We start from the raw sequence: 26,542 nt of genomic DNA, 5'->3' as shown, positions 1-26,542 counted from the left end.
CCTGAGAAGAGTTGTGGAACATTATCTTGATTTTTTTTTAATGCAGATTAAAAAGCAGAGATCCATTTGCAATGCATATTGGATATTGTAGGCCTTGCATCTGTATTTATTTATTTATTTATTTATTTATTTATTGGTTCGATTTATATGCCGCCCTTCTCTGGAGACTCAGGGCGGCTTACAATGCTTTAAGCAATAGCCTTCATACTTTTGTACATACCTGCTTAGTAAGGCTTTCGGCCCCCTCTAAGCGGTGTTCTTTTTTATACAAAGTCAGCTTATTGCCCCCACAATCCAGGTCCTCATTTTACCTACCTCAAAAGGATGGAAGGTGAGTCAACCTTGAGCCTGGTGAGATTTGAACTTGCAGTAATTGCAGGCAGCTGGTATTACTTAACAGCACTTTAGTCTGCTGCGCCACCAAGGCTCTTGGTGTATTGCAAAAGCAGAGGAAGCAGTAGGTGTTTTAAATCTTGGACTTTGTGTTGTCATTTCTCAGCATAATACTGGGTACAGTAGTAGTGCTCTGTGAATGTCAGTGATGAAATGTCTGAGCCAGCATAATTTCCTTTCCTCATTAGAACTACATCATACTATTATTTTTACATGGGGCATTGATGCTGCTTCCACATTACTGTGTCTTTAAGTTCCCATACTAGAACTGACTGCTTAATATGCATTCAACCCTATTTTCTTTCAGCTCAGTCTCCCAAAACCTGACATTGCAATTCTTTCCATTTTGTTATTTGAATAACTTGAGCTCCATGGAGCTGAAGAACAGGCAATGTCCATTGTCTTTATGGCTTTTCTGCTTTCCCCTCAGTTGTAAAGTACTGAACTATCTATAGTGACCTCCAAATGATCTATGGATTTTTGCCAGCCAAATTGGCTGCTTTTCTCTCTTAACTTTAAGGCAAGGACAGAGGCACTAGAGGCAGGTGTGCTGGCCAGTCCCCAATTTCTGCATTCTTTCATTGGTTGAGTAGAAGAAAATGCAGGTTTATTCTTCCCATTCCCTCAACAACTACTGTTACTACAATCTTATGCTATTGCAGGGATGACTGGGGGGGGGGGTTAGGGAGAATTGGGAAGGTGGGGTGAAGATGGATGTGTAAAGTGACATGAGTTCATTTTTTTTTCCTGAGCATATTATTCAAGGGAAGGCCATCCTGGTTTCTCCTTCTTGCTATGCTTACTGGCCTCTTTTCCTCCTACCCAAAAAGAAACAATTATTTTGATGGTATGAATTAGCAACTGGGATGTGATTCACATATGAGTCACAGCACAACACACAGGTGGCATCAAGCAAATTATAGGGCATCCACCCAGCATTAGTCTCTTCCAAGTGCCAGAATGCACCAACATATTCACTTTCTTTTAAGTACTCAGAGTAATATCTCATTTGCCCTCTTCTTGTAATTTTTGTTTGCTGTTATACTAAACAACACTTCTCATCCCGCTATGCTGCTTCATTGTAGCAGGAATGAGGAAGGAGTATGCCAAATAGGCATCCCATCCAAAGTGTGAAGGTCATTCCGGCTGCCTAGATAAAACTGGAAAGCAGTAATATAGGAGAGTGTTGGAGGCAGATTATCATTTTAATCAGAACAACAAAGATTTTTGCCCCAAATCTTATGCACACACACAAAAAAAGTTAACACATTTTGCAATCAAATTCAATCTGAAATAACAGAACATGCAAGCAGTTATAACAGCAAAGATGTATCCAGGAATTGGTTGTGAAACAGATCAAAAACTAGTTTTCAGCCAGCAGAGTGCTGCAGGAGGCCTTGGAAGCCAAAAACGGACCGCAGGGTACCTCTGCCCCCTGCAGCATTCTGCCTCCCGCCCACTGGACCAGCCTGCTGTGCCTCTGCCGGACAAAATGAGGCATGGTGGGGCTTCACACAACCCTCCTGTGGCCCATTTTCAGCCTCCACTGCTTCCTGCAGCATTCTGCTGGCCAAAAACTCTTGTCACAACCCTTGCCAACCTGGAGCCAGTTTGTCTGTACTGTAGCTCCTGTCCTAAGTACAGATATCAAATGAGGATAATGAGATGTTCTTGAATTCCCACTTTCCTAAAGACATTCCACAGTTTGACATTGTCAACACAATTGACTTTTATAGACAATAGAGTGCATACTGAGTTTTGTCTTTGGATTTTTCAATTATCCAACATACACCAGTAATAATGCCTCTTGTTCCTTGCCTTTTTTTTTAAGTGAACTCGGCTATTTCTGTATTCACCTAGTCTCTTCTGCTGGACCTGATGGGATGGGTAGATGTAACTGGGGGAAAGTGGTCCCATATATAATCAGAAACTAGTTACCTCTATTGGAGAGATAAAAATGTATGTAGCACAGCATCATTATTGACATTGGTATATTCATAGATACAATTGCAGATTTTTTTAGTACATATACAGTTAATATGAAGCCAAGGAGATATCATGCTAATCTTCAATATAGAGAACTTGAAACGGAGACATAAACTTTCCGTGCTGGATATGGAGGAGCCAATTGCATCAGATTCCTTTTGCGGTAATCTTTAAATAGTCGTATTAACCAGCGGGATTAAAAGATGAACAAAAGAGAGTGAAAACTAACTGCAAAGTACCATCTTTCTCGGTGTCCCTTAGATGTGTTGGATCTCAATTCATTGCTAGCATAGCCATTTGTGAATATGACTCAATGCTTTCTGATTCTGTGATTTTCTCAGTGAATAGACAGTGGGGTTTCCTATAGCCCAGTTATCATACGGTTGTATTCTATAGCAATGATGGCATTGAATGCTGCCAAGAAATATAATTAAATATGATAGCATTTTAGTGAAAGGTGTTGTAAGCTAGAAATAATGGCTTTCTTCTAGCGTGGATGCCATTTTATATCAGTACAATTCAGAACCTGAACATCACTACTAATTTATTTCTATAGCATAATTTATTCATTTCAGAATAAGAGAGTCAAAGTAATGGTCTTCTATTTCAAGCACACTGCCTAAGCTAATTTCCCTTTTCTTTTTGAAGTATAATATCACCATTACATTACATAATATTTTGTGGTATGGTTTCTTTATTCTGCAGTATCTGATCTTGACCCATATATGGGCTCTTAATTTTAGTGTAACTCTGATTGGCACATTAATTACTGGAGCTATGTACAAGAGAGATGATACACAATTACCTTGCTCAGTTATCTTATAATCTATTTGAATACATCTTCAAACTATGAGAAAATTAGATTTGTGATCTTGAGAGACTGGGGCTAGCTCAAAATGTTTGATATCTGGTACAGGAACCAAATGGCATTTTCCCTTTCTCTAAATAAAGCAGGGTATAATGCACTGGCAATTTCACTTTAGCCAGCTTCCTGGGAATAAAATGGGAGTCTTTTAACAGCCTTACGTTCCTTTCAGTGCAAGTTGAATTCCTAGAAAATTGTGTCCTATCGGTTTAATCTGGCTCCTACTCCTATCTGATTCTTAACAATACCAGTCAGCCTTCAAGAATGACTTCATTTCAATTGTCCTCCCTCTTGGGAAGTTTCTCCTTGATTCCAGGTTGCTTCTTTCTTTGATGAGTTTCCATCCGTTGTTTCTTGTCCTGCCTTCTGATGCTTTGGAGAGTGATTTGACCCCCCTCTTCTTGGTGGCATCTCCTCAGGTACTGGGATACTGCTCTCATGTCCCCCTTAGTCCTTTTTTTCTCTTAAATTTTTTTTTAAAAAAGAATGACCTCATTTCCATGCTTCATAGTAGGATCATCATTTTCAATCAGTGAGATCTATCATTTCAATTCATAGGAATTAATAATGACTGAGAACCAGTTTGATGTAGTGGTTAAAGCAACAAGCAAAAAACCAGGAGACCAGGACTTCTAGTTTTGTTTTGGGCATAAAGTCAGCTGGCTGATCTGGAGCCAGTCTTCTCTGTCTCTTTTTCTCTCAGTCCTAGGAAGGAGACAAGGGGAAATCACTTCTAAAAAACCTTGCCAAGAAAAGTGCAGGAACTACTAATCCAAGCAGTCATCAGGAATCAAAAACTGTCTTGAAGGCAACCCCCAAAAGGGGATTAGAATTAATGAAAAGAGCCAGTTTCAGGGGTGAAATGCTCCTGGTTCGGACCGGATCGCCCAATCCGGTAGCGATGGCTGCGGGTGGCTCAGCGAATCAGTAGCAAAAATCCCTGCAACCCCCCGCCCCACCTCCATGCCTAGCTGAGCCACGCGATCATCAGAGGCTGTTTTTTTTTTACTTTTAAAAGCATTTTTTCTACAACCTCTTCGGCCGAAAAAATGCTTTTAAAAGTAAAAAAAAAAAAAAGTTGGCCACGCCCACCCAGTCACATTACCCTCCCAACCAAGCCACGCCCACAGAACCGGTAGTAACAAATTTTACATTTCACCACTGGCCAGTTTGATATGGTGGTTCAAAACACCATGCTAGAAAGCAGGAGACAGTGATTTCTAGTCCTACCTTAGGCAAGAAGCCAGCTGAATATTCTTGGTCCAGTCAGTTTCTCACAGACCTCTGAAGAAGGAAACTGCTTCCAAAAGTCTTGCCAAAAAAATAACATGAACATATCCAGGTAGATGCCAGGAAACAGGGTTTAACTTGAAAGAACAAAAACTAGAAATTTATACCTAGTGAGACTGGATTTTCTTCTGCCTTTTGAATTGAATATAAAGTTATCACTGAGATAACATAAATATCTGGTCAGAGGTTTGATCCAACCATTACTCATTCCATTTTTTGCTGGAAACTCAATTCCATTCTGTTAAATAACTATCTGGTTTTCTAGATTTTAATATTCTGTGCCTAACTGTATTCTTAATCCTTCCATGCTAATTTGGGGGTACAATTTTTTTTCAAAGTATTATTGTGGATACTTGAGAGTCAGGAGGCATGGAGCTTTAATTATTATGGCTCATCAGCCAGATGTTTAGAATGGATTTGGCATTTTTATCCACCCAACAAGTCCTGCACGAGGACTGGGGATAGACAGATGTTGTTTGATAGTGTTAAAGGTATTGTCACAGGATGTAAACTGTAAATTGCCACCTTTTGCAATTGATTGATGGTGATTTTGTTAATGCCAATTCAAATGATGCTCCAGTTTCTTTGAGATTGCACCCAAGGTGCATATTATCATAGGTACTATATTTGCTTTTTTATGCCACAGTCATTTTACTTCTATTTGCAGGTCTTTGTATTTTGTAATTTTCGCCAGTTCTTTCTCTTCTCTTCTGTATCTGTATCCCTCTGTATCCCACAGAGAGGGTCTCCTCAGGGTGCCATCGGCCAAGTTATGTCGGCTGCCGACACCCAGGGGGAGGGCCTTCTCTGTGGGAGCCCCAGCCTTGTGGAATGAACTGCCCCTGGAAATACGTAAGATCTCCGACCTCCGGGTGTTTCGTTGCACATTGAAGACCCTGTTGTTCCGCCAGGCCGGGCTATCAACATAATGATTTTAAATTGGAGTATTTTAAATTTTTGGGGTTTTAAACCGGCCAAATCTATTTAATTATTTTAATTTTTAATCATTGTGTCTTGTGTTTTTAAATTAGCTGTACACCGCCCTGAGTCCTTCGGGAGAAGGGCGGTATAGAAATAAAATAATAATAATAATAATAATAATAATAATAATAATAATAATAATAATGATAATAATAATAATAATAATAAGCCAAGACATTGGTATGCAGTTTGGAATTGACAAATGTGCAACAATAGCAACCAAAGCAGGCAAGATCATAAAAGAGGATGGAATAGAACTAGAGAATGAAGAAATGATAAAGGCAGTAAAATCAGAAGAAGGCTACAAGTACTTGGGGATTTTAGAAGCCTCTGACTTAATGCATAATAAAGTCAAGGAATTAACTTCAGCCAAGTACATTCGGCGAATTAAGATATTAATGTCCAAATTGAGTGGAGGAAACATCATAAAAGCCATAAATACCTGGGCTATACCTGTGATTAGATACTCTGCAGGAATAATTGACTGGACCCAGATGGAGTTAGACAATTTGGACAGAAAAACAAGGAAGCTTATGACAATGAATCATGCCTTGCACCCTAAAAGTGATGTTGACCGATTATATTTACCAAGAGCAGAGGGTGGTCGAGGACTCCTACAAGTAAAGCAGACTGTGGAAGAAGAAAAATGCAGCTTGAATGATTACATCCAGAAAATTGAAGAACCAATGATTAAGGAAGTAAATAAAGGAGGCCTTCTAAAGACAACTAAAACAAAAGCAGAATATAAGAAAGAAGTAATTGAGCAGCGAGCTGAAAATTGGAAACACAAAGCTCTGCATGGCCAATACTTGAAAAGTATTGAAGGCAAAGCTGACCAGAAACTAACTTGGAACTGGTTAAGATCAGGAGTACTGAAAAAAGAAACTGAAAGCTTTATTTTGGCAGCTCAAGAACAAGCCCTAGCCACAAACTGTATGAAGGCAAAAATTCAACATGTTACCACCAACAGCAAATGCCGCCTCTGCAATGAGAAAGATGAGACAGTCGACCACCTGATCAGTGGGTGCAGCAAAATTTCACAAACTGACTACCTACAACGCCATGACCATGTTGCTAAAATCATTCACTGGAAATTGTGTCAGAAGTTTGGATTTGAGTACAGCAAAAACCACTGGGAACATCAGGTTGAGAAAGTTTTAGAGAATGAGAAACTCAAGATCTTGTGGGACTTTAGGATTCAGACTGACAGGCACTTGGTCCACAACACACCTGACATAACAATAGTTGAAAAGAAAAAAGTATGGTTCATTGACATTGCAATACCTGGTGATGCATGAATTGAAGATAAGCAGCAAGAAAAAATCACAAAGTACCGGGACTTACAAATTGAAGTTGAGCGACTGTGGAAAAAGAAATCGTGTGTTGTCCTGATTGTAATTGGAGCCCTTGGAGCAATACCCAAAGGGCTACCCTGCTATTTAGAAATTCTAAATCTGCCGGACTTGAACATTTTGACTCTACAAAAAACCACCTTACTCGGAACAGCTTACATCCTCCGACGATACCTTAACAGTTCCTAGGTCCTTGGTTAGGACTCGAGCTGCTGAGCTATTAACCAGCCTCAAAGGCTGTGAATCTCACTAAAGATTAACCAATAAATAATAATAATAATAATAATAATCTGCCGGTACTGCCGGGTCCACTATCCAGACTTTTTTTGTCTTTCTTATCAACAATTATTAAGTCTATGGTGTGATGTGGCAGATCTTGTCTGTTTGAATTCTATAGTCCCAGAGCACTATAGCTTCTTCATATTCTATTACTTTGTTTATTTCATTCATTCATTCATTCATTTATTAGATTTGTATACCGCCCTACTCCCGAAGGACTCAGGGCAGTGAACAGGCACAGGATAAAACACATAAATACGAAAGTTAAAAAAACATAATTAAAACCATATTAAATAATTTTGCCCAAGACAATTGAAATTCCCAATAATTTAAAAACAAATTAAAATTTCAGTTTAAAAAATTTAAAAGAAAGGGGAGAAAATTAGGCCAGGCCGGCCTGCTGGAATAGGAGGGTCTTAAGAGCACGGCGGGGGCCAGTCGACATTGTTTGGCTGACGGCACCTGGAGGAGCCCCTCTCTATGAGAGCATACCGGCCGGTGGGAGGCTGTTTGTGGTAGTAGGCGGTCCCGTAAATAACCAGGTCCTAAGCCATTTGTGATCTCACCAGTACTTGCTTGCAGGCAAATGGTATTTCTTGCAGATGTTCCAGTAGACCATTGTTGCTACTTTGTCATGCTATTGTTTGAGGTCAATCTGTGCAATCTTCTTGCAGCCGCTAACTAGGTGGAAATTAGCTGTTTCTTCAGCTTCTTTGCAGAAGCTGCCATTTGCTTTCTGTGCTGTCTTTTCAATTCTGACTTTGTATGCATTTGTTCTTAAGGCTTGGTTTTGTGCAGCCAAAATTAGCCCCTCTGTCTCTTTCATCAATTTTCTTCCACTTAGCCCTTGCCAGATTTTCTTTGCCTGCTATTTTGTTTAATGTACTGCCCATGTAATATTTTGCATTGTCATGCCTCCATTCTGTTCTTCATTTAGTCTTTTTTGTAGGCCAGTTTGGTCTCTCCAATTCTCAGTAACCTTTCCAGGTACACTAGCTTCAGACATCTTCTTCACTGTCTTTCAGATAGTCTTCAAATCCTCTTTTTTCTTCTTCAACTCTCAGGTGTACTTGTGACATTCCACACCCACATATTTCCTTGGGTAAGTATAGTCTGGTCAAAATTGTTGCTTGGATGAAAGGCATGATTCATTGTCATTATTTTTCTTGTCTCCCTATCCAGGACTTTTAGTTCTGTTTGAGTCAAGTCCTCTATTCCAGCAATGTATTGAATGACTAGAATTGCTTGGGTGTTAAATGCCTTGATGACATTTCCGCCACTGCGTTTTAACTTCAAGATCTTTACTCGTTTGAAGGATGCCCAGATGTTGTAGTGATAGTCTTTATCCAGACTCTTTTCATAGGGCATCCTTAGGGCATAGGGCACCTTGATTCCTGTATTTTTCAGTTTGATGGTGAGGGTGTCATATTTGTCCAGTCCAAACTCCTTTGCAATATCTTGGTTGAAGATATGGGCAAAGCTGAGAAGAGATTCTATTGCAGATGGTGTTTTTCCATCAACTTTCAACTTGTAAAGGGGTGTGATAGCTTGGCAGACATTTTTGATATTTGATAGCCATGGCCTGAGTTGCTCATTATTGTTGACAGTGGAATCAGTGCAGTGACAAACAGTAGTGATGATAGTTAGTCTCCTTCAAAGATTCCTCTCTTAATATTAACCTGATATTGACCAGCAGCTGCATCTTCCATTGTGCCATTGACCTTTGCACAAACTTATGATGTTTTTCTTACTCCATTATTTCTAGGCACTGATTTATTCAATGATTATTCAACAAGGAGTTGAATACCTTCTTGTAATCAATCCAAGATAATTCAAGCTGGTCTTTCTTCTCTTGCAATTTTCCAGAATCATCTTGTCAGTAAGGAGCTGATCCTTTGTTCCTGTGCTATTTGGGCAGTTTCCCAAATGCTCAGGTGGAAAAAGCTTGTTTCAACTAGATGCTGTTGAACTGCATCAGCTCCTTTTGCACCAGTTAGCAATGAGAAAGTTGTTGGTAAATAGGTAATTGGCCTGTAGTTGCCTAGTGCTGCACCTTTTGTTGGATTTTTCATTAACTTTCTGTGCCGTTTTCTCCACCATTTTGGCTGTTATTACAAGTTCTTTTATTTCAGCTTCTCTTTTCTAGCTCCTTTATCCAAGCTACGTTCTTGTATTACTTTGAATTGCCCCAAAGCCGCACCCAGTATTTTTCTTTTTTTCTAATATTATGATTATGAAATTCCAGAACTAGTTGATCCTAAATATTTCTCTAAGAAAAGTTCTCTTGTCCCTATTTTAGTTTTCCAGAAGACATCTTGCTTACCACACTAATGGAAACACAACTTAGTCACTGTTTTTACATTCACATTTTCCACCTCTGTATACATACTTACCTACATACTTCAGAGTATTTTCCATTCATACTGTAGTCCTTAATCACGCACCTAGAAGTGACAAGTAGCAATGGACAATCTCCAAAGCGGTGATGGAAGAAAGGGCAGACAAAGAAAAATCTTCCTACAGTAGTAGCAATTGAGTTTCCCTCTTACCTCAGATTCCTGAAGAATGTGGAATAACAAACAGAGTGCACGAACATTATTTTAAATATTAATGAAAGGATGACTGGTAAAAAGTAGAAAATGGGATTCAACCATGAGACTTTGCAGTTAACCTCTGTCACCAGAGGCCAAAGTGGATAGACAGAATTCTGGGAGTTAATAGTCCCACATCCTAAGAAGCCGGCTGTCCTAAGTGAATCATTCTACTTCGTCCCATTGTTGAAAGAAATATCCATCTGATTCCGTTTCAAGCCTGGAGAAAGACACTGGAAACATGAAGGCTGATTGGAAAGAGGGTTTAATGGTGAACAGGACCACCAAGCACATGGTCCTGGTGCAGCTGACCATATGGAGTTGAGAATGAGTTATTTATACCTTCTCTTGGACCTTACCCTTGAGCTTCCTGTTCCTGTGCAAGAACATGTATTCTATTGAGTGTTGCAGAGGTCATAGCTAACCCTGCAGGTTGGCTGAGAAGTTTGGTTGAAGCCTCGATGGTGATGCAATGTCCCCAGGTGATTTTGCAATGTGGTGAGCTCTGCTGCTATTATGTCCTGGAGGGTCATGCCTTAATTCCATCACCCTGGAGCTGAAGGTTTTTTGTTTTGTAGATAGGCTGGCCCAGTCCTTCTCAATGGGCACCAAATACCTGCTGGGGGCAGGGAGCTGAAGCTCTGAGTGTCTGTCTCTCTTAAGATTTCTATTTCTCTTTTAGAGGGAATATTTTATCCTGACTTTTTTAATATTTCTCAAAATATTTCATTCTTCGGGGGTGGGGGTGGCATCCTAAACCATTCTACTTTGTCCCATTCTTAGATTACTTTATATTTGTTTGTTTATATAGTGTAGTTTATAGGCCACCTGACTCCCAGGGATGCTGGGTGACTTTCAATTTAAAAGTTAAAAAAACAAAAAGAAATCATAAACATTCCCCCCAAAAATATATAGAATTTTTTTAAAAGCCGGATCATGGAGTTATTCCTGCAGTGATAAGTACAAACCTGTTCTCCCAAATGGGCAGTTTTTGCTGGAAACTACCCAAAATCCTCCAGAAACTGGTAAAAAAATTGAAAATCACCATCATGTGATTGTAGGGAGGGGTCAGCTCGACAAGATGAACACATACCACCACCACTCCACAATTAACACCAACTGAAACTGGCTTCAAAGAAAGCAGGAGAATCCTTTTTCCAAAAGTACAGCTAAGAGGTGAAAAAAGTTACTTTGCTGCAATGAACCTCGGTCTGTGACTACAAGAAAGCATCCGTTTATATTTCACACTTCAGTGAGCTTGTTGAAGCTTGTTGAAGTTTTACTTGCCTGGTTTGTATTGCATCTTCTCTCACACTTTTAATTTCAGCACAATATCACATTTGAAATATCTGTTAAGGGAAGCTCCAAATGTAAGCTAATTAAATTGAAAAATGGTGGACCTTTTAATAGGGCAACAGTTTATATCTGACAATAATCATTGCTGACTAAAGATCAAACTCATGTTTAGCCTTTTAGCAGCTGTTCCCAAACAATAAGAAATAACAATTTGCTCTGCTCTTGAATCCATTATCTTGCCTTAAAGCAAAAGTAACTCTGCAGAAATGCAGGCAAGAACAGTGCTGACTTGCTACATACTGCCTATTGAGCTAAAGCAGAGAGAATCTGAAGAATGACGGACTGGAAAGATTGTGCCGCAGACATGTTAAGTAGTTGCTTTATCACTGTGACTTTATAGATGCTGCTAGATGATGCCTGAGCTAGGAAGTCGAAGCAGCGCTTCCACTGGTCCATGGGGGAGGGCTTTCCTTGCTCGGTGCACTCAGCTCCCATTAAAATGAATCTTGCATGTTCTCCTCATTGACAGATCGTCTAGAAGAGGCTCCTTTTTGTTTTGCAGAAAAAGAGGGTCATGAAAGAAATGGGAGGTGTACATGTACATAACGAAACACAATGGCTGTTACATCTGCCTCCTCTCCTTTCAAAGAACCCGGTCTCTCTCTCTCTCTTTCTTTCTCTGTCTCTCTATCTTTATGGCTACAGAACATGTTGGTTCTCTAATGGAATTGGCAGAGTGGGTGGCATCAATTGTAGATTCAGAGCGTGGGTGGATTTGCACTTTGTGGATTTTATTTTTCCAAGATAATATTACTAATCTAAGCAGGGCAGAGGATGGCAAATACTAATGAATATTGGGAGGAGAAATTGAAGGAGGAAAATGATAAAGGATCACTATTCAAAGTGCTGAATGTGTGGCTTATCTCAGTCTTGCTACTGAACAGTGGTTCTTGGCTTTTCATTGGAATTTTTTCCTACTGGGAAAAAATGGAGTTTGAAGGCTAGAGTATATGTAGTCTAAAAATCAATCTTATTGACATTGTTATAAAAACAAACACTTGTTTAATCTCCACGGTTCAACTCTTCCTGAAGAGTTTTATGTAATAAAGGCAAAGTTCTTAAATCTGGATCAGAAAAAAAAAATCTTCCTCAGGAAAATATCTCAAAAATATAGATGCTTCATACACACCAAGATGGTCCTTCAGATAATCTGGCTGCTAAACATGTATGCAGAGTTTTAAAGGTCAAAATCAGAATTTTGAATTAGTCCTAAATCAGCTGATAATGAGAGCAACAGACAGAGCTTGTGTTCTATAGTCTGATTACTTGGCAGCAAAGGGGAGTCTGCACATCTGATTTTTTTAAAAAAATTAAATAGCAATACATTACATTTATCTATTTCAGTTTTAATTATTACACACAGGTTTACTGCTTTTTTGGATGCATCCACAACTCCCTGGAAACTGGTATAAAGAAAACCTGGTTTATGTCTCCTTTTGTGTTTTCTGAATTATTGAATGTTTTTGCCACTGAAAGTTACCATAAGAGAAGCAGCTGGTTCTGGGAAGTGTGTGTGTGTGTGTGTGTGTGTGTGTGTGTGTGTGTGTAGAGAGAGCGGATAAGGCCCTGAAGCATTTCTCTGTCATCAAGCTGGCCCTCTAGAATGGTCTCCCACAAGAAATACACTTGGTCCTAACTCAGGTCACTTTCCCGGGGATTTCAAAAATGAAGCTTCTGGAGGGCATTTGGAGGTTGATATCAAATGCCATCTGGAACATAACATTATGTGCCAGCCCTTTGTCGAAGACCAGATAAGGACACTAATGCCATGTAAATCAGTATTATTTTTTATTGTGAAGCTACATTAATACAATCTTGCAGGTCTGTGTCCAGGTAAACCAGTCAGGAGACATGACCAGTTGAGCTAATTCTACTTTATTGTGAAGCTATATTAATACAATCTTGCAAGTCTGAAAGTACATATCTCCCACCGTCACTTTTAATAGCAAGATCAATTAGGACAGGTCCTAAGTTCCTTACTCTGACCATTAAGCATCTGCAGATTCCTCCTCATCTGATATCATCTAGACAGCATCTCTTCCAAGCATCCTTCAAGGCCATTCCCACAAAGAATTACAGCCTGAGTGTGCTTCCTTCCCTTATCTTCATGTGAACTAGGGAGGGTATTATCTGAGACATTTACCCACCTTTACATTCTTAGCCTGCGTTCAGGTCTCTTTTACCTGTTTGTTGCCTTTGGAATAGCTTTTCCTCTCTGCCTTCTCTAGTTTTGTTATGCATTTTTAACTAGGTATTTATATTTTTCACATCTATTACTGTTGATTTTTCATGGGTGCTGCAAAGAGTCTTTGTATGATTGCAACAGGATATAATTTTAATTTATATTATAAAGTTTATTAATATATAAATGATATATTTATAAATTATTATAAGGATTATTTCTATAAATAAATAAGTAAAAGTTTCATTTGGGTGTGATTGATTTATAAAATGAAACCTGAATGAACAAATGCATCAGTTTTTGATGCTTGTTTATTACATAAACAAAAATAATCCAATATGTAAAATGCCATGGTAAAAGTAATCACCTGCCCTTGGTTTCAGTAATCGTTTTTGGATGTTGATGATAAATCTCTCATGTTATTGCTCCTTAGCAAACACCTTTAACTCAATATCATCTGAGGCAGTAAAATTTGTTACTACCGGTTCTGTGGGCATGGCTTGGTGCGGGGTGGTGGTGGTGGTGGTGTGGTATATGTGACTGGGTGGGTGTGGCCAACTTTTTTTTTTTTACTTTTAAAAGCATTTTTTCTACAACCTCTTCAGCCAAAGAGGTTCTTTAAAAAATGCTTTTAAAAGGCTCTGACGATCCCAGCTGAGCATTTTTTTTTCTTTTAAAAGAAAAAAAAGCCTCTGACGATCAGGCAACTTAGCTGGGATCGTCAGAGCCTTTTAAAAGCAAAGAAAAAATGCTTTTAAAAGAAAAAAAAGCCTTTGATGATTGCGCGGCTCAGCTGGGTATGGGGGTGGACAGGGATTTTTGCTACCAGTTCTCCGAACCACCTGCTCCCATCACTACTGGATCGGGCGATCTGGTCTGAACCAGGAACATTTCACCCCTGATCTGAGGATTTTCTAACATAAGTATTTATATGATGTAAGTTGGGCTGATTTAGCCGTTCAAAAACACTGCATTTAACTATTCTGTTGTCGAATAAGCATCCTCCACTGCAGTGGCCCGCAACCTTTTGAGCTCCATGGACTGGTTCCATGGAGAAAGGTTTTTCTGTGGAGGTGTGGTTTCGTATGCTGCCTGCATCCTACAGATGGGGCTTCATTTGTTTGTGCGGCCTGGTTTCTGGCATGCCGTGGACCGATGCCAGTCCATGGACTGAGGGTTGGAACCGCAGCTGGTTCTGTGGATAAAGACCAATGCCACTGGTTGTGGAATAACAGTCTCAGAGCTTTAGAAAGAAAAAAAAACATAATTACTTTTGTTTCTACTTGGAAACTGCTTCTGGACTTTTGTGCTTGAGGTGAAAAAAAATGAAACTTTGACTTTAGGTTTCACCAATTAGATAATTTGTTGTTATAGAAATGGCTAATTTATACTACTATGTAAAAGTAAAAAGTTGAGGTTTGGTATTACTCTCTTATTCTACTGAACCAAAAGGCGTTGGAAGTCAACGCCTTTTCTTTCTTTTTCCCTTTTCCCTCCCCTATTTGTCCTATTATTTTTATATTTTATATTATAAACTAATAAAAAGGACAACTCTAAAAAAATAGAAATAGTTTTCTAGACTCACATGTATCAATTACTATTTTTTACAAGGCATGAGAAATTTATTTTGAGTGGGGAATGATCCCTCTCTAGAATCTGTGTGGTAAGAACTTCACTGTGATTAGCTAGGGAATGACTATAAAAGGACAGTTCCAAATGAAAAAAAATTATCTTCAAATGTTACCCAGTGTAAATTACTACAAACTAATGTACAGTGCAGTACAGTACACAAAATAATGATAGATAATATAAATGATAGATTGGATGGATGGATGGATGGATGGATGGATAGATAGATAGATAGATAGATAGATAGATAGATAGATAGATAGATAGATAGAGGCAGACACATTGTCGCTGTTTGTCATTTTCTAAAATAAATGCACACCACCTTTAAAACAAAAAAAAAAAAGGAAAAAAATAAATACTAAAAACAATCATCTGGCTATTCACCCAGGCCTTTGGCAAGCCAGAGTGAGGCCCTCCCTTCACTTTACTGCATCTTTATCTTGTATGTTTTATTGGTTTGGTTGTAATTTCTTTGTTTGATTGTTGTAAGCTGCCCAAAGCTGTTGAAAGTCAGGAAGCATACAAGCTAAATTAATAATTTAATTTAAATTTAAAACAATTTAATCTTCTAATAGATTCTTGCTGAGAATTTCCCAATAAAATCAATCACAAAGACTGATTCCTTTCCTCAAGACTTTTGGAAGGATCCAGCTACATAGTTTCCTTATGTTCTTATGCAAGCCCCTGGCCATTCATTCACTGATTTATTAGCTAATTATAAAAAAAACTGGATTATTTATGGTGAGGAGGATAATTATTGTCCAATCCCTAACCTTTCTTTCAATTCTTAGAATTGACCACATAGCTGCCTCTCTTCAGTATTTCTATTACAACAGCCATGCGGACCATAGAATGGCAAGGCTGGAAAGTATCACAGAATCATATAATGTTAGACTTAGAAGGGATCATTTAGCTCAACCCCTTGACCAGAATAAAAAATAAGGTCCTCTTATCTTCCTTCAGGAAATGAAGCTTAGGTACTAAATGATTTACTGGATTTTTTTTTTTAATTCAGTAGATTTTCATCAGGGGTCCTTGGTGCTCTCTAAACTTCTTTTCTTGCAGACATTTCATTACCCAAACTAGGTATCATCATCAGTGCTAGTAAGGCGTGCTGTTTGCTGTGGGTTTATATTTTAGTGGCTTGCCTATCAATGTTGATGGGGGTGGTCTTAGAATTTTTTGATAGGGCTGTTTGCTGTTGGCTTCTTTGATAGTTTCTTTATTGGGGTATCGTTTACTTGACTGTTGGTCTAAATTAACCTTGAAGTTAATTTGTGCTGATCTGGATGTGATTGCTGGTGGAGAGATGTTTGGGTCTTTTTGTTTCTTTTTGGGCTGGGTGATAGTCTCTTTTGCATAGTCTATAGATGTTGTTAATCTCTATGTGTCTATTGATGGCTGTTTTGTCAGTGTGCCAGCCTTCTAGAAATTCCCTGGTGATTTTGTACTTGGCTTAGTCTAGCATGGTCACATTTTCCCAATTGAAACTATGATTAAATCTGTCTATATGTTGTGAAATTAAATAATTTTCATCATATCTTCTGACTGCTAGTTGTTGTTCGTGGATGCATTCTTGCCAGTGTTCTTCTGCCTGTCTGTCCTACATAGCGATTGTGGCAGTCCTTACATTATACATTGTAGATGACTCCTGTTTTTTCTTCTGGGGTTGTTGGGTCTTTTGGTCTGCTTAGGATGTTTTGAAGAGCTTTAGTTGGCTTATGCGATTCTAGTAGTGGTGGTTTCTGAGATATACTTGATGTATGGTGGTGTAATTCTTTTTAGGTTTGTGTGGTTGTGCTGTATTGGGTTGAGTATAAAGTATAAAGTTGTGTGGATATCCATTTTGTTGGAATATGTTGCATAGATACTCTATTTCCTTTTTTTCTACTGTTCTGGGCTGCTGCAGTGTGTTTGGACTCTCATCTAAATAAAGTCCTTACGCAGCTTCTCTTGTGGGAGGTTGGATTGTTGCTTTGGTAGTGGAGCACTTGGTTAGTTTGGGTGGTTTTTCTATAGACTTGCATTTCTAGTTTGCCATTGTGGTCTCTGCTGATCAGGATGTCCAGGAAAGGTAGTTGCTTTCTTCTTCTCTAAATTTTCAAAATATCATAGTCAAATCATTTTTATGATGCCTTCCTCAAAAACTAACAGCATTCATATAATTCTGCTTTATAAGAAAAACTAAATAGGAAGAGAGGGGGGGGAAACCCCTCACTTATATTGAAACCAAGCCACAAAACCTTTTTAAGTTTTTTAGTAAAATCCTAAGCACTTCTTTCTCAATACAAGTTGTTCAGCCTTTGGATCCAGCTGAGATTCCTGCTTTCTCAGAATCCATGGTGATGAGGCTGCTCTTGCAGTCTCTCAGAGCGTGCATCACTTCACTCCTTTCCAAACACATTGACCTGTCTTTGCTCTTCTGCTCCTTTAAGGCCTTCCTGCTCCTTTGACTGGCCTCTGCTCCCAAAGCAGGAATCACTTCCAACCTCTAACACTCACATTTTTTTAAAAAAAGAAAGGCTTGTGCATCTTATTTTGTCACAAAGGACCGAGTTGCCTTCTGATGACTGGGAGATCTCCCCTTCTTCCATCTGCAAATACATGTTTTTTTTTCCTCAGAGACTCTGGAGAAAAGGAGGGGAGAAGGGAAATCCATTTTTCAGGCCTGCTTTACTGGGCTAATGGCGCTGATAGCTTAAGTAGAGAGGGGCTTGAGGAAGATCCACTCCGTTGTCTTAGCCTCCTGGACGGGCTCCTGAGGGTATGCAGAAGGAACCAGGCTCTCCTCCTGCTCCTCCTCATGCGGGAGTAATGCACCTCCATGTTCAAGTGCCTGAGCTCTCCCTCCCTCTCTCCCTCTCTCTTTCCTTCCCCTCCCGCCCAGAAACCAAACGCCTGGCTCTTCCACGCATGCTCCCAGCCTCACACTCTCGTCGCCAGCAGCGCCTGGAACGGTAGTGCGGGACAAGAAGAGCCATCCTGCCGCACCTGGGTCAGCTCAAGATTCCGGCAAGTAAAAAAAAAAAAAAAAAACCCGCTCCGACGGGACGGCGAGTCGATGCCACGCCTGATTGGCACCCGGGAGAGGAGAAGCTCCCCTCCGGGTCCCAGGCAGGTGCGCGATGGACTTGGAAGCGCCTAACGCGCTTTGCCCACCGCGGGTGGTGGTGGTGGGGGGGGGGGAGAGAGGCGGCGATAGTGGAAAGGAAGACACGTGCGGTTTGTAGCTGAGCTGGCTTTGTTCGGAGACCGATTCCAGCCATCCCTCGGGGGCAGGCAGGAGGGGAGATGGGGAAATCGAGGATCTTTGCTCCCGATCCTCACTCCTACAGGTTATCTCGAGAAAGTGGCCCTGAATATGGCGTGGGCATCATCGGTCCGATCAGGGAAGGAGTGGATTCTCTCCACTGTTGTGTGTTCAGAAGCTCCGTGTGTGCATCTGACAGGAGCGTAATCGGGTTGGTTGAAGACCCCCCCACTCCCGTTAAAATAGTTGGATATGCGCGGCAGCCTGATCGTCTACTGACGGCCATGCGTGTATTTGGGGGGGGAGGGGGATTTGCATTGGTTCCGTTGCCCCATTGTACGCGCTAAGGACGCGTATTGGGAAACGCGAGTTACCTTGGGGTAGGAAGACGCGTATTTAGGCTTGTGGTTTTAATTCACGGTGTCCGCTCGCGTGTGTTTTGCCCGCGTCCCCCCCTCCCCGCGGGTAAAATAATTCGCGTGGGCTGGATACATTACGTTAGGTTTTCTTCCCCATCTGTGTGCGAGACTGCCCTCGTTGGGTGTATACACACATAGGTAGTTGGAGAATATGTTTGTTTGTGCACGCCCTGCCGATCAAAGGAGCGTATTTCTTGTCGCTTCTTCGGTGCTGTGGGTTCCATTCATCGATTTCCCTCCGGGTCGCCCGCTCGGTTTCCGAGGCGACTGATCCCTGCCGATCATTCCACCACCGCCGCGCCGTCCTCTTCCCCCTCTTCCTTTCCACTGCCCAGTGAATCATGTTTGCTTTCATACCGCACAAGCCATCGTGAAAAGCTCCAAGCGGCGACAGCTTTGCTCCGAAGCCCCTCTTGCCTTCCCAGGTCCGCACACGATTAAGCCATTGTCTGTCTGGCTTCTTAGCTCTCGGTCTGACATCCGCCAGGCAGGGATTTGACTTGACTGCTGCTCGCTTCACTGAATTCCTTTCGCTAGCCAGATTTGGCTTTTCTGACTGTTGATTTGGAGGTTTGGTTTGCATGTGTGTGCATGTGGGTAAACAAGGCACATGAAAGAAGAGAGGTTGCTTATGAAATATGGATAGGAAACCTGAATGTGAATCTACAGGTTTGAAATCATAAAAGGCTACAGTATTAAGGATTCCATCGTGGGTGCTGTCAATTCAGAAAGAGGACACAGTAGACATTTTATTTGTGAGTTTTTATCTTAGAATTCCTTAGGAAAAAACAGGATTAGCTGATTATGATTATTACCATAGATCAAAGAGAAAAGAACCAATGGTTCTACAAATAATACTGAAGTACCTGATAGTGTGGCCAATGGGAGTGGTGTGAGGGATGCTGGAAATTGTTCAGTAAAATCTTGAGAAATGCTCTGTTGTAGATGGAGAATTGAAGCTAGGTAGTTAAAAGGAAAAGCATACCTTTTGCCTGCAAAGAAATATCAGGTTCAGTCCCCAGAACCTCAAGATAAGGAAAACTGCTCTTTGGGGTTCTGAAAAGTTGATGCCAATAAGCATAGACCATCCCATCCTAACAGGATGCCTGGCATATTCACTGGGAACATATGTTATTGTAAACTGCCCAGAGTAGAGTCACTTAGGTGTGATGGGCAATGTAAAAATGTGATAAATAAGTTTAAGAATTCCAAGCCAGCTTGGCCCACTCAAGACAATATGGCATTAAACCATTACTGTACCTTCCTTTGGGATGAAGCAACCTCATATAAACCTCCTTCTACTCCCCTTGACGTGTTCATGCAACAAGTAAAATTTGAAATTAAGCTTGTGCAGTAAGTGCTTTTGCTTTTAGTCAATGTATTTGTCCTCCTGTGGAATGATTATAGCTAAATAACACAAGGCATATTTTAATTGCTGCAAATGTGCTGTTAAGCAAAGCAGCTTTACTGGGACTGGATAAGAATTGAAGAGAGACTGTGGGTTAATGGTAGCAAATGACTTTTTTGTGGTCTGTGCAGCTGGCTTGCTAAGGGAACCCTCCCAGCTGGCATCCTTTCAGAAGGAAACACATGCACAACAGCCAATTGCTTGGCTGAAGTTCAAACCTTCCTTGAAGTCAGAGTTTATTATCAGATGTGCATCTGGGCCTGTTTCTTAAGGAAATGTGCAAACTTTGCAGAGAAACTTTGTTCTTGATTATTAGATTAGATCCCTGTAACTTGCAATATGTTTCCTCTTCAGGGCTACAATCAGTATTTTCATCTTACGCTGGAATATTCCACTTAATTTCCTACCACCACAATTCTGAAGATTTCCATTTTCCTTCCACCAGTATCCTGCATTCTGTTCTGATTTTTTTTTTTTTAGTTTAGCTTTCTCTTATTATTTTTCTAAAGAACTTTTTTTTGTTATGACTACAGTCTTGATCAGTCTTGATGTGATGAGAGGTTGAACTCTCATAACAAATAATAAGGAGTGGGCTGTGACCCTACTAGTGTTACTGATCTACAACTCTCAGCAGTCTTGGCCATTATGACCAATGATAAGGGATATTGAGAGTTGTTCAGCAACAACTCAGGACCACAGGGGTGAGAGCTGCTTGGGGAGCTGGAATTTCCCAGGCCAGGAATTCTGAGAACCTTCCATTGACCATACAAAGAATAAAGGAGGGCTTCTATTAAGCAGTAGAAACGGTGGGAAGTAAAGACACCGAGTTTAAACTCTGGAGGGTAGAAAATGTACCAGCAGCTTTAATGTCAGAAAGCAGTCAAAAGAGTTCATTGGCTTCAAACCTAATAAATGGCCAAGATTTGAGCTATGTAACAATTCAGAAGAGAAAAAAAATATAATTCAGAGCACATGGGGTACTCAAGTCATACTTGCCAGCAATTACTTTTTTTTAATTTATTTTTTTCATAAACTTGTGTGATTGTTGCTATGCAAGCCCAAGAAAAAGCACATTTTATTGATGAAGGTGCCAACAGATGAGACAGCCATATGCTCCAAATAATCTTTTTCACATTGGTCCTGATCATGACATAACCTTAATAAAAATTCTATTATTGTAGTATCAAATAGATAAGAAGCTTTAGGCTAGTTGAGGCAAACAAATGTGAGAGAGGAGGAGTGGCTGACAACAAATAATAATGCATCATTTGTTAGAGTCCTTGGATGATATTTCCTTTTATACCCTAGTTTAAGGCTAGGCAATTTAGTACTTTCTAGAAGTTGTGAACAACCTCGAGGATTTCCAATCTGTGACCAAGCTGACTACATCCTCAAGAGGTTGAAATTCAAACCATCAAGAGGTTCCAAATTGTAGTATCTGCTTCTGGCCTGATTCTAGACATACTGTGGCTTTTGCCTTGGAGTTGATTCGCATAGTCATGGTTCAGTTTTTCTAACTGAAGCCAACTGCTAATGGCTGGTGTTGATGTAGCTTTAGTGCCAGCTCAACCATTTGCTACTCAGAGAAGCTGCAGCTTGCTGCTCTCTGTCATTCAACAGATACTTGGAAAGGATAAACATGCAGTGATAAATGAAAGCTTCTGAGCAGATTACCTAGATGGTAGCTTCTGGTCATGAAGGCAGCAACCTGTTTGCTATAAGCATTGAATCATTGTTCATAGTTCTCTGTGTGTGAGCAGCTGAAAGCGTACACTGGTGACTGCCTAAAGAATCATAGACAAATATAAGTAATGAGAAAGGAATTGCATTCTCAGCCATGCATGTGCCAGAGGAAGCAGCAATTGATTTGCATCTGTTCTCAGCTTGGCACTGAGATGTATTTATGCTTTTTTTTAATGGATATATACTTCCCTTAGCTGTCTTCATTTTTGTTGTTGTTGTTCTAGGGAAATCTGTCTGTTTATATTTGTATCTGTTTGAAAAACTGGTAAATTATTTAAATTGTACTATGAATACCTTTTAGCTACGGATAAAATCATTCAGGAGGAAACACTTTTGTCTGATTGGCCTGGTTTCATCTACTACTCTCAAGGGATAGACCAGCGGTGAATTTAACAGCCAGATCTACCGCCGTCCTCTTTAAAATAATAGCTGGAAAGGAAGACACTGGGTGCCCTAAAAGTTTTATTTCATGGATAAAGGGAATCAGTTGTCAGTTTAACTAATTCATAGTTTGCTATCAGGCACAGTGCTTTCCTTCTGACTGCTGCCGACAGACCTCAATTACAACTGCGGCTTGGTCAGAGAAAAGTTGTGTGTGTATACATTATCGACCATATTCCTGTAGGAAGAAATATCCTTCTGGGTTCAGCTCCAAGTGGGGAAAAAGACACTGGAAACATGGAGACTGCTTGGAAAGATGGTTTAATGGTGGACAGGATCACATGGTTTGAGTTCTGAACAGAAAAAGGAGCCGAGACGCAGTGAGTCCCCGGGTTTTATGCCCTCTCTGGCTTTGAACTTCCTGGGCCCCAGGAAGAGTATCCTGATTGGTTGTCAGACTCCCAGGGGGTGGGGGTCTTAGCTAGCCTTGCTGGTTGATGTAATCTTCCCAGGTGCCATGTGGTGAGTTTCTGTTGCTAGATAGGTCCTATTGTGTTGCAGATGATGGTCCATTGAGAAAGATTGAGTTTCTGCCTCTGGCCCATTGACAAAGGGTGGGGGCAGGAAGATGGGAGCTGCTTTGTCTTTAAAACATGCTTCTCCATTTCTCATCCAGGGAAACATAATATTCTGCCTTTTTAATATTTCCCAAAATATTTCATTCTTCTAGGAAAGGGGTGGGTGCTTCCTACATTTCCTTGGACAATTAAATTGGTCACTCTATAAAAGAAGAGATCAGGTTGATTTGACACGACTTAGTTTTGATAAAGTCATGCTATTCCTGTTAAGCCAATGCATTTCTTTTTAAAATACTCACAAATCATATACTTAATAACCTGGCAGAGAATTGTCTACATCACCATCAGTGTTTGCAGTTATACAAACAAATAAATACAAATAAAATATTCTTCCAATCTATAAACATTCTTTAAAACCTTAATTCAAACTTGATTCCATTGATCTACTAGAAATAGCAAATTATTTTTTTTATTTTTAATCTCTTCAAATGATGTCCCACAAATCAATCTCTTACCATCTTCTCTTCATCTCCTCTCAGTTTTAATACCATCACTTACCACTTTCTTTAAAAATACGACCAAATTCTCTTCTTCCCACATCTTAGCTATAAACAAATCTTTAAAGCATTATCATTCAGCTCTAGTCTAGAAAAAAACCATTAAAAGCTGCTAGAAAAAAGAGGATTATATACAGTTTAACTTTGGTTGAATAAGCAAACTTTTTAAAGCTTTGTTTTAGTTTTAAAGGTCTTGATTATTCCTTTTAGATAATATCCCAAAAGCTGATTTCTTCCCTGTTTTCCTTGTCAGCATTTCCTTCATAGGTAAAACATACCTATGATTTTTTTCTAAATCCAAAGTAATAAAATTGTCCAAGTCCCTTTTCTGACTGAAAATCCAAGTACGCTTTAAAAATATTATTTGTATATCCATTTTAACTAATAAACCTCAGACAGTTTCATTCATGTACACTGAGAGCATATGCACCAAGACAAATTCCTTGTGTGTCCAATCACACTTGGCCAATAAAAAATTCTATTCTATTCTATTTATAGGTACTATGTAACATCTTTGTCAATATCATTCTTGTATCCTGTTGATTTTAAGTCCATTTTCAAAGTAGCCTGATTTTCAGTTATATCCTCTGCTATCTCTTTTGTTAAGTGTCTGTGGAGATTTTCAGTCATCCAAGTCATGGTTGTCCCAAATGAGGCAACTGAACTTTCTTGTTTTTCTTTTGAAGACGTTTTGCTTCTCATCCAAGAAGCTTCTTCAGCTCTGACTGGATGGTGGGGAATAAGAAAGTCCAGTTGCCTCCTGAAAAACACCACCTTTGGGTCTTCCTTTAAGCCCATTTTTGTTGTATCAGACAGGTTAAAGAATAAGTTCTGGGTAAATTATTGCCAAATATCCTTACATACTTCCAGAATGTTCCAACTACAATGCATTCTCCATTTTATATTAGTGGGAATGCTCAATTGTTAATTTTTTGTTTGGCTGCTTCTAGTAACCAGCCTCCTCTTATGTTTTCTGTCAACCAGAACATTTTCCCAGGAAGAGATTTCTTAAGAGAATGCTAAGTATCCAGGAAGAGGGCTGTGGTGGGTCAGCAGTTAAAGACACTGAACTTGTCAACTGGAAAGCTGACAGCCTGAGTTCAAGACCCGAGCGTCACACGTTGGTGTGAGCTCTCATTACTTGGACTCAAGTGTACAGGGGAAACCTTTAACCCATCCAGGAATTGTGTAGCATTTTCGGATTTGATTTGAATGCGTCCATGCGTTTTGATATTAAGGAGTTCTCATCACGCCTTTTGACTGCCAGTAGATATTTGTGGATATGTGACCTGTCGGTGTTCTATTTGTCTGTCCTATGTAGTGCCTGCCACAGTCTTCACATTGTACAGTATGTATGTTGTGGATCAGTGGCCCCCAACTTTTTGGGCACCAGGGACCGGTTCCATGGAGAAAGGTTTTTCCGTGAATCAGAGGAGGCATGGTTTCTCATGCTGCCTGCATCCCATGGATGGGACTTCGCTTGTTTGTGCATCCTGGTTTTTGGCATGCCGCAGCCCAGTGCCCAATCCATGGGCCGGCGGTTGGAGTCCCCTGTTGTAGATGACTCCTGCTTTTGTTTCCTTTGGTTACGGAATCTTTGCTCAATTTTTGCTTAAAGTAATTTGGAGGAATTTTGTTGGTTTGTGTTCTACTGTGATAGCAAGTAATTGTAGTAGTCTGTTGGTTGTCTTGGAGATGTTTTTGATATACTGTAGAGGAGCATTATCCTTTTCATAGGTTGTATTAATTTTGGGGTGATTCATGTAGTCAGGAACTTTTTGATAAAGCATGGGTATCTGTCATGTAGAAAGATGTTGTATAGGTGGTTTGTTTTCTCTTTTTGACATTCCAGGTTGCTGGATGTTTTTGACACTGCAGGTTACTGCAGTACACTTAAATAATTTTCAGAAAATTTCTCTTGTTATTGATAGTGAGGCACTTGGTTAGTTTGAGGGTTCTTTTATGAACTTGGTCTCAGATTTGCCATCATTTCTTCTACTAATGTGGATATCCAGGAAAGGTAGCGTGGTTTTGTTTCCTTCTTCTCTTATAATTTTTTGTTTCCTCTCTCATGTGTGTCTCTCTCATCAATATTTTTTTATTATTATGAAAGCTTTGTCTACATACAAGATTCATATTTTAAGTTGTAGGTGTGAGAATTATTCCTTCTAGATGCTGCATCACAGTCTCAGCAATCCTGAATGTGGTGATCCCATCAGTGTTGCTTCTTTTTCCTCACAGCGGAGCCAGAAATTCTTCCATTTGTAGAGGCTGTAGAGCAGGGGTCCCCAACTCCCAGTCCGTTGACCAGCACCTATCCTTGGCTTGCCAGAAACCCCAGTCGTGCAAACAAGTGAAACCCCATCCGCGGAATGCATGCAGCACATGAAACCACGCCAGGGGTGGGTTCTACTTACCTTTACTACCGGTTCGCAATGGGGCCGCACACGTGAGCAAAGCATGCGGGCGCGCATGCTCTTCTGCACATGCGCAGAAGCGTTTTGATGACATCAGGGTCAGTGGATGGAGCCTCCCACCGGTTTTACTACTGGTTCTATAGAACTGGTGCGAACCGGGGACAACCCACCACTGAACCACGCCCCCTCTGATCCATGGAAAAACCTCTCTCCATGGAACCCGGTCCCTGGTGCCCAAAAGGTTGGGGGCCATTGCTGTAGAGTCTTCCCCCTTTTCCTTGAATTAATGGCAGCTGCTGTAAATCCAAAGGTTGAAAAACATAGGAAGGCTAAGAAATCTATACTGAAGTTTGAATGTAGAAGAGCTTCCCTTGACAGGCTTGGGTCTTTGTGTCACATTTCTCCATCTCACTATCTGTCCACTTGGCTTTTGCCTTATCTTCTGGGAGGCTACTTGGTACTGTTGTCCCTCCCCATGTGTTTTCTGATAAGTTGGATGTACCCAGTGGTGGAATTCAAATTTTTTTACTACCCGTTCTGTGGGTGTGGCTTGGTGGGTGTGACAGGGGAAGGATACTGCAAAATCTCCATTCCCACCCCACTCCAGGGGAAGGATACTGCAAAATCTCCATTCCCTCCCCTCCTGGGGGCAGGATATTGCAAAATCTCCATTCCTACCCCACTCTGGGGCCAGCCAGAGGTGGTATTTGCCAGTTCTGCGAACTATTCAAAATTTCCGCTACCGGTTCTCCAGAACCTGTCAGAACCTGCTGAATTTCACCCCTGGATGTAGCAATAGAAGATAATATATGTAGCTCAGGTTAAACTGTGGAGTCCTTGATGCTCTCCGAGCTTGGTTGTTTTCATGCAGACATTTCATTACCC

At 40.3% G+C, this 26,542-nt stretch overlaps 1 protein-coding gene across 4 annotated transcripts in view; it reads left to right on the top strand.

The window, feature by feature from the left end:
- The window catches only part of GPRIN1 (G protein regulated inducer of neurite outgrowth 1), a 71,773-nt gene that overhangs the window by 26,963 nt on the left and 18,268 nt on the right, over positions 1 to 26,542 (top strand). The window contains exon 1 of one of the 4 annotated variants that reach the window (XM_087887553.1): positions 17,801 to 17,916. The exons of the other annotated variants lie outside the window; for them this stretch is intronic. The gene's annotated coding sequence lies outside the window, so the exon portion shown is untranslated. Of the gene's footprint in view, positions 1 to 17,800; positions 17,917 to 26,542 lie in introns of those variants that run through there. 4 annotated transcript variants of the gene reach the window in all.

Source organism: Pantherophis guttatus, chromosome 2, assembly GCF_059756535.1.
Source record: "Pantherophis guttatus breed Tessera chromosome 2, ASM5975653v1, whole genome shotgun sequence".
Classification (NCBI taxonomy): Eukaryota; Metazoa; Chordata; class Lepidosauria; order Squamata; family Colubridae; genus Pantherophis; species Pantherophis guttatus.
This window is presented reverse-complemented; position numbering and strand designations above follow the sequence as displayed.